Below are 8,243 nucleotides of genomic sequence, written 5' to 3'. Positions count from 1 at the left end.
GACGCTTAAAAATGCTTCACAACTCTTCTATTGTTCTCAGAATTCCGCTGACTTTTAAAAATGCTTCAGAACTCTTCCATTGTTCTTGGAATTCCGCTGACGTTTAAAAATGCTTCGGAACACTTCCATTGTTCTCGGAATTCCGCTGACGCTTAAAATTGCTTCACAACTCTTCTATTGTTCTCGGAATTCCGCTGACGTTTAAAAATGCTTCGGAAATCTTCCATTGTTTTCAAAATTCTGCTGACGTTTAAAAATGCTTCAGAACTCTTCCATTGTTCTCGGAATTCCGCTGACGTTTAAAAATGCTTCGGAACTCTTCCATTGTTCTCGGAATTGCGGTGAAGTTTAAAAATCCTTCGGAACGCTTACATTGTTCTCAGAATTCCGCTGAAGCTTAAACATGCTTTGGTACACTTCTATTGTTCTCGGAATTCTGCTGATGTTTAAGAATGCTTCGGAACTCTTCCTTTGTTCTCGGAATTCCGCTGATGTTTAAAAATGATTCGGAACACTTCCATTGTTCTCGGAATTCCGCTGACGCTTAAAATTGCTTCACAACTCTTCTATTGTTCTCGGAATTCCGCTGACTTTTAAAAATGCTTCGAAACTCTTCCATTGTTCTCGGAATTCCGCTGAAGTTTAAGAATGCTTCGGAACTCTTCCATTGTTCTCAGAATTCTGCTGAAGTTTAAAAATGCTTCGGAACTCTTCCATTGTTCTCGGAATTCCGCTGACGTTTAAAAATGCTTTGGAACTCGTCCATTGTTCTCGGAATTCCGGTGAAGTTTAAAAATGCTTCGGAACGCTTACATTGTTCTCAGAATTCTGCTGAAGTTTAAACATGCTTTGGTACCCTTCTATTGTTCTCGGAATTCTGCTGACTTTTAAAAATGCTTCGGAACTCTTCCATTGTTCTCGGAATTCCGCTGACTTTTAAAAATGCTTCGGAACTCTTCCATTGTTCTCGGAATTCCGCTTAAGTTTTGAAGTTTAAAAATGCTTCGGAATTCTTCCATTGTTCTCGGAATTCCGCTGATGCTTAAAAATGCTTCACAACTCTTCTATTGTTCTCAGAATTCCGCTGACTTTTAAAAATGCTTCAGAACTCTTCCATTGTTCTCGGAATTCCGCTGACGTTTAAAAATGCTTCGGAACTCTTCCATTGTTCTCGGAATTCCGCTGACGCTTAAAATTGCTTCACAACTCTTCTATTGTTCTCGGAATTCCGCTGACTTTTAAAAATGCTTCGAAACTCTTCCATTGTTCTCGGAATTCTGCTGAAGTTTAAGAATGCTTCGGAACTCTTCCATTGTTCTCAGAATTCTTCTGAAGTTTAAAAATGCTTCGGAACTCTTCCATTGTTCTCGGAATTCCGCTGATGCTTAAAAATGCTTCACAACTCTTCCATTGTTCTCGGTATTCCGCTGACTTTTAAAAATGCTTCGGAACTCTTCGATTGTTCTCCAAATTCCGCTGAAGTTTAAAAATGCTTCGGAACTCTTCCAGTGTTCGCAGAATTCCGCTGACGTTTAAAAATGCTTCGGAAATCTTCCATTGTTTTCAAAATCCGCTGACGTTTAAAAATGCTTCAGAACTCTTCCATTGTTCTCGGAATTCCGCTGACATTTAAAAATGCTTCGGAACTCTTCCATTGTTCTCGGAATTCCGCTGAAGTTTAAGTATGCTTCGGAACTCTTCCATTGTTCTCGGAATTCCGCTGACTTTTAAAAATGCTTCGGAACTCTTCCATTGTTCTCGGAATTCCGCTCAAGTTTTGAAGTTTAAAAATGCTTCGGAATTTTTCCATTGTTCTCGGAATTCCGCTGAAGTTTAAGTATGCTTCAGAACTCTTCCATTGTTCTCGGAATTCCGCTCATGCTTAAAAATGCTTCACAACTCTTCCATTGTTCTCGGTATTCCGCTGACTTTTAAAAATGCTTCTGAACTCTTCCATTGTTCTCGGAATTCCGCTGAAGTTTAAGTATGCTTCGGAACTCTTCCATTGTTCTCGGAATTCCGCTGACTTTTAAAAATGCTTCGGAACTCTTCCATTGTTCTCGGAATTCCGCTCAAGTTTTGAAGTTTAAAAATGCTTCGGAATTTTTCCATTGTTCTCGGAATTCCGCTGACGCTTAAAAATGCTTCACAACTCTTCCATTGTTCTCGGCATTCCGCTGACTTTTAAAAATGCTTCGGAACTCTTCCAGTGTTCGCAGAATTCCGCTGACGTTTAAAAATGCTTCGGAAATCTTCCATTGTTTTCAAAATTCCGCTGACGTTTAAAAATGCTTCAGAACTCTTCCATTGTTCTCGGAATTCCGCTGACTTTTAAAAATGCTTCGGAACTCTTACATTGTTTTGGTATTCCGCTGACGTTTAAAAATGCTTCACAACTCTTCCATTGTTCTGGGTATTCCGCTGACTTTTAAAAATGCTTCTGAACTCTTCCATTGTTCTCGGAATTCTGCTGAAGTTTAAGTATGCTTCGGAACTCTTCCATTGTTCTCGGAATTCTGCTGAAGTTTAAGTATGCTTCGGAACTCTTCCATTGTTCTCGGAATTCCGCTCATGCTTAAAAATGCTTCACAACTCTTCCATTGTTCTCGGTATTCCGCTGCCTTTTAAAAATGCTTCTGAACTCTTCCATTGTTCTCGGAATTCCGCTGAAGTTTAAGTATGCTTCGGAACTCTTCCATTGTTCTCGGAATTCCGCTGACTTTTAAAAATGCTTCGGAACTCTTCCATTGTTCTCGGAATTCCGCTCAAGTTTTGAAGTTTAAAAATGCTTCGGAATTTTTCCATTGTTCTCGGAATTCCGCTGACGCTTAAAAATGCTTCACAACTCTTCCATTGTTCTCGGCATTCCGCTGACTTTTAAAAATGCTTCGGAACTCTTCCAGTGTTCGCAGAATTCCGCTGACGTTTAAAAATGCTTCGGAAATCTTCCATTGTTTTCAAAATCCGCTGACGTTTAAAAATGCTTCAGAACTCTTCCATTGTTCTCGGAATTCCGCTGACATTTAAAAATGCTTCGGAACTCTTCCATTGTTCTGGTATTCCGCTGACGTTTAAAAATGCTTCACAACTCTTCCTTTGTTCTCGGTATTCCGCTGACTTTTAAAAATGCTTCAGAACTCTTCCATTGTTCTCGCAATTCCGCTGAAGTTTAAGTATGCTTCGGAACTCTTCCATTGTTCTCGGAATTCCGCTCATGCTTAAAAATGCTTCACAACTCTTCCATTGTTCTCGGTATTCCGCTGACTTTTAAAAATGCTTCTGAACTCTTCCATTGTTCTCGGAATTCCGCTGAAGTTTAAGTATGCTTCGGAACTCTTCCATTGTTCTCGGAATTCCGCTGAAGTTTAAGTATGCTTCGGAACTCTTCCATTGTTCTCGGAATTCTGCTGAAGTTTAAAAATGCTTCGGAACTCTTCCATTGTTCTCAGAATTCCGCTGACATTTAAAAATGCTTCGGAACTCTTCCATTGTTCTCGGAATTCCGCTGACATTTAAAAAGCCTTCAGAACTCTTCCATTGTTCTCGGAATTCCGCTGACGTTTAAAAATGCTTCGGAACTCTTCCTTTGTTCTTGGAATTCCACTGACGTTTTAAAATGCTTCACAACTCTTCCATTGTTCTCGGAATTCCGCTGACTTTTAAAATTGCTTCGGAACTCTTCGATTGTTCTCCAAATTCCGCTGAAGTTTAAAAATGCTTCGGAACTCTTCCAGTGTTCGCAGAATTCCGCTGACGTTTAAAAATGCTTCGGAAATCTTCCATTGTTTTCAAAATCCGCTGACGTTTAAAAATGCTTCAGAACTCTTCCATTGTTCTCGGAATTCCGCTGACATTTAAAAATGCTTCGGAACTCTTCCATTGTTCTGGTATTCCGCTGACGTTTAAAAATGCTTCACAACTCTTCCTTTGTTCTCGGTATTCCGCTGACTTTTAAAAATGCTTCAGAACTCTTCCATTGTTCTCGCAATTCCGCTGAAGTTTAAGTATGCTTCGGAACTCTTCCATTGTTCTCGGAATTCCGCTCATGCTTAAAAATGCTTCACAACTCTTCCATTGTTCTCGGTATTCCGCTGACTTTTAAAAATGCTTCTGAACTCTTCCATTGTTCTCGGAATTCCGCTGAAGTTTAAGTATGCTTCGGAACTCTTCCATTGTTCTCGGAATTCCGCTGACTTTTAAAAATGCTTCGGAACTCTTCCATTGTTCTCGGAATTCCGCTCAAGTTTTGAAGTTTAAAAATGCTTCGGAATTTTTCCATTGTTCTCGGAATTCCGCTGACGCTTAAAAATGCTTCACAACTCTTCCATTGTTCTCGGCATTCCGCTGACTTTTAAAAATGCTTCGGAACTCTTCCAGTGTTCGCAGAATTCCGCTGACGTTTAAAAATGCTTCGGAAATCTTCCATTGTTTTCAAAATTCCGCTGACGTTTAAAAATGCTTCAGAACTCTTCCATTGTTCTCGGAATTCCGCTGACTTTTAAAAATGCTTCGGAACTCTTCCATTGTTTTGGTATTCCGCTGACGTTTAAAAATGCTTCACAACTCTTCCATTGTTCTGGGTATTCCGCTGACTTTTAAAAATGCTTCTGAACTCTTCCATTGTTCTCGGAATTCTGCTGAAGTTTAAGTATGCTTCGGAACTCTTCCATTGTTCTCGGAATTCTGCTGAAGTTTAAAAATGCTTCGGAACTCTTCCATTGTTCTCGGAATTCCGCTGATGCTTAAAAATGCTTCACAACTCTTCCATTGTTCTCGGTATTCCGCTGACTTTTAAAAATGCTTCTGAACTCTTCCATTGTTCTCGGAATTCCGCTGAAGTTTAAGTATGCTTCGGAACTCTTCCATTGTTCTCAGAATTCCGCTGACATTTAAAAATGCTTCGGAACTCTTCCATTGTTCTCGGAATTCCGCTGACATTTAAAAAGCCTTCAGAACTCTTCCATTGTTCTCGGAATTCCGCTGACGTTTAAAAATGCTTCGGAACTCTTCCTTTGTTCTTGCAATTCCACTGACGTTTAAAAATGCTTCACAACTCTTCCATTGTTCTCGGAATTCCACTGACTTTTAAAATTGCTTCGGAACTCTTCGATTGTTCTCCAAAGTCCGCTGAAGTTTAAAAATGCTTCGGAACTCTTCCAGTGTTTGCAGAATTCCGCTGACGTTTAAAAATGCTTCGGAAATCTTCCATTGTTTTCAAAATCCGCTGACGTTTAAAAATGCTTCAGAACTCTTCCATTGTTCTCGGAATTCCGCTGACGTTTAAAAATGCTTCGGAACTCTTCCATTGTTCTCGGAATTGCGGTGAAGTTTAAAAATGCTTCGGAACGCTTACATTGTTCTCAGAATTCCGCTGAAGTTTAAACATGCTTTGGTACCCTTCTATTGTTCTCGGAATTCCGCTGACTTTTAAAAATGCTTCGGAACTCTTCCATTGTTCTCGGAATTCCGCTGAAGTTTTGAAGTTTAAAAATGCTTCGGAATTTTTCCATTGTTCTCGGAATTCCGCTGACGCTTAAAAATGCTTCACAACTCTTCCATTGTTCTCGGAATTCCGCTGACTTTTAAAAATGTTTCGGAACTCTTCAAGTGTTCGCAGAATTCCGCTGACGTTTAAAAATGCTTCGGAACTCTTCCATTGTTCTCGGAATACTGCTGACTTTTAAAAATGCTTCGGAACTCTTCCATTGTTCTCGGAATTCCGCTGACTTTTAAAAATGCTTCGGAACTCTTCCATTGTTCTCGGAATTCCGCTGAAGTTTAAGAATGCTTCGGAACTCTTCCATTGTTCTCGGAATTCTGCTGAAGTTTTGAAGCTTAAAAATGCTTCGGAATTCTTCCATTGTTCTCGGAATTCCGCTGACGCTTAAAAATGCTTCACAACTCTTCTATTGTTCTCAGAATTCCGCTGACTTTTAAAAATGCTTCAGAACTCTTCCATTGTTCTTGGAATTCCGCTGACGTTTAAAAATGCTTCGGAACACTTCCATTGTTCTCGGAATTCCGCTGACGCTTAAAATTGCTTCACAACTCTTCTATTGTTCTCGGAATTCCGCTGACTTTTAAAAATGCTTCACAACTCTTCCATTGTTCTCGGAATTCCGTTGAAGTTTAAAAATGCTTCGGAACTCTTCCAGTGTTCGCAGAATTCCGCTGACGTTTAAAAATGCTTCGGAAATCTTCCATTGTTTTCAAAATTCTGCTGACGTTTAAAAATGCTTCAGAACTCTTCCATTGTTCTCGGAATTCCGCTGACGTTTAAAAATGCTTCGGAACTCTTCCATTGTTCTCGGAATTGCGGTGAAGTTTAAAAATCCTTCGGAACGCTTACATTGTTCTCAGAATTCCGCTGAAGCTTAAACATGCTTTGGTACACTTCTATTGTTCTCGGAATTCTGCTGAAGTTTAAGAATGCTTCGGAACTCTTCCTTTGTTCTCGGAATTCCGCTGATGTTTAAAAATGATTCGGAACACTTCCATTGTTCTCGGAATTCCGCTGACGCTTAAAATTGCTTCACAACTCTTCTATTGTTCTCGGAATTCCGCTGACTTTTAAAAATGCTTCGAAACTCTTCCATTGTTCTCGGAATTCCGCTGAAGTTTAAGAATGCTTCGGAACTCTTCCATTGTTCTCAGAATTCTGCTGAAGTTTAAAAATGCTTCGGAACTCTTCCATTGTTCTCGGAATTCCGCTGACGCTTAAAAATGCTTCACAACTCTTCCATTGTTCTCGGAATTCTGCTGACTTTTAAAAATGCTTCGGAACTCTTCGATTGTTCTCCAAATTCCGCTGAAGTTTAAAAATGCTTCAGAACTCTTCCATTGTTCTCGGAATTCCGCTGACGTTTAAAAATGCTTTGGAACTCGTCCATTGTTCTCGGAATTCCGGTGAAGTTTAAAAATGCTTCGGAACGCTTACATTGTTCTCAGAATTCCGCTGAAGTTTAAACATGCTTTGGTACCCTTCTATTGTTCTCGGAATTCTGCTGACTTTTAAAAATGCTTCGGAACTCTTCCATTGTTCTCGGAATTCCGCTGACTTTTAAAAATGCTTTGGAACTCTTCCATTGTTCTCGGAATTCCGCTTAAGTTTTGAAGTTTAAAAATGCTTCGGAATTCTTCCATTGTTCTCGGAATTCCGCTGATGCTTAAAAATGCTTCACAACTCTTGTATTGTTCTCAGAATTCCGCTGACTTTTAAAAATGCTTCAGAACTCTTCCATTGTTCTCGGAATTCCGCTGACGTTTAAAAATGCTTCGGAACTCTTCCATTGTTCTCGGAATTCCGCTGACGCTTAAAATTGCTTCACAACTCTTCTATTGTTCTCGGAATTCCGCTGACTTTTAAAAATGCTTCGAAACTCTTCCATTGTTCTCGGAATTCTGCTGAAGTTTAAGAATGCTTCGGAACTCTTCCATTGTTCTCAGAATTCTTCTGAAGTTTAAAAATGCTTCGGAACTCTTCCATTGTTCTCGGAATTCCGCTGATGCTTAAAAATGCTTCACAACTCTTCCATTGTTCTCGGTATTCCGCTGACTTTTAAAAATGCTTCTGAACTCTTCCATTGTTCTCGGAATTCCGCTGAAGTTTAAGTATGCTTCGGAACTCTTCCATTGTTCTCGGAATTCTGCTGAAGTTTAAAAATGCTTCGGAACTCTTCCATTGTTCTCAGAATTCCGCTGACATTTAAAAATGCTTCGGAACTCTTCCATTGTTCTCGGAATTCCGCTGACATTTAAAAAGCCTTCAGAACTCTTCCATTGTTCTCGGAATTCCGCTGACGTTTAAAAATGCTTCGGAACTCTTCCTTTGTTCTTGGAATTCCACTGACGTTTTAAAATGCTTCACAACTCTTCCATTGTTCTCGGAATTCCGCTGACTTTTAAAATTGCTTCGGAACTCTTCGATTGTTCTCCAAATTCCGCTGAAGTTTAAAAATGCTTCGGAACTCTTCCAGTGTTCGCAGAATTCCGCTGACGTTTAAAAATGCTTCGGAAATCTTCCATTGTTTTCAAAATCCGCTGACGTTTAAAATTGCTTCAGAACTCTTCCATTGTTCTCGGAATTCCGCTGACATTTAAAAATGCTTCGGAACTCTTCCATTGTTCTCGCAATTCCGCTGAAGTTTAAGTATGCTTCGGAACTCTTCCATTGTTCTCGGAATTCTGCTGAAGTTTAAAAATGCTTCGGAACACTTCCATTGTACTCAGAATTCCGCTGACAT

The sequence above is a fragment of the Phyllobates terribilis genome, unplaced genomic scaffold, assembly GCF_046119375.1.
Source record: "Phyllobates terribilis strain yellow unplaced genomic scaffold, ASM4611937v1 Scaffold_21__1_contigs__length_20361869, whole genome shotgun sequence".
Lineage (NCBI taxonomy): Eukaryota > Metazoa > Chordata > Amphibia > Anura > Dendrobatidae > Phyllobates > Phyllobates terribilis.
Note: the sequence above shows the minus strand (reverse complement) of the source record.